Here is a 969-nt window from a genome sequence, read left to right as displayed (position 1 = left end):
GGGACTGCCTCTCTAGTCTCTAATAAATCTAGGACTCTAGGATAGTTATATCTTTGGGTAGATCAATGAGAGCCAACCATAATCGATGTCATTTTAAAAAAATCGATGTACCGATTAATCGACTTCTGGAGCATCGAATCGAGTATCGATTATTGGGCGGAAAACATCGATTTTTGTATAATCGATGAGGCCTCGCCCATCCCCTAGTTCCGAAAAACCACTCAACCAAGGTGGACGTATTCCCTCTCGTCTTGGGTGTTGCATCACCTCGACTATATTTTTGAAAAGCGTTACCCACTTGGACTGTGCCGTTATATTCAATTTCGATAGTCCCTTTATCCATCTTGGCGTGCGGCCGTGCGGCGTGGAAGCGTCGTAGCCGCAGACGTCCAGTGTTTGAAGGGGCGCCCCAACATTTTGATTGCATCATCCTTTATTTTACCTGCCCGGTTCGAGGTGGCCGGTGCATAGCACTCCTATTCACGATTGGCTTCAATTTGCGCAGACCTCAACGGCCTAGTCACAACCTTGGTTGCCTGGCCAAGATCAGAAGAAGAAGAAGAAGAAAAATCGCCCATCCCTACTAGGGATAAAGTTTCATGATTGATACCCAGAAGACGAAAATAGCTTTGATTGTTTTTGGTTGTACAACGAAAAAAACGTCACTAATATACGAGGTGTGATCAAAAAGTAAGGTGACTTTTTGAATTTCGCGCGCTCTGTACACTCTAATTTCAAAATTTTTTTGTTGTTGTGTTGGTACACTCGTCACGATCATATGTTCACAGTTTTGACTATATAGCATGTGTTGTTTTTATGTGAGAGGCATAAAGGTTAGACTCGTGTTTGCGTGCTCGGCGATTTTTTGCTGTTGAAAATAATGGAGCAGAGAGTTTGTATTAATTTTTGTGTAAAAAATGGTATTAAGTGTTCAAAAACTCTTGAAATGTTGACAGTGGCGTACGGTGA

This window comes from Trachymyrmex cornetzi, unplaced genomic scaffold, assembly GCF_001594075.2.
Source record: "Trachymyrmex cornetzi isolate Tcor2-1 unplaced genomic scaffold, Tcor1.1 scaffold703, whole genome shotgun sequence".
Classification (NCBI taxonomy): domain Eukaryota; kingdom Metazoa; phylum Arthropoda; class Insecta; order Hymenoptera; family Formicidae; genus Trachymyrmex; species Trachymyrmex cornetzi.
Note: the sequence above shows the minus strand (reverse complement) of the source record.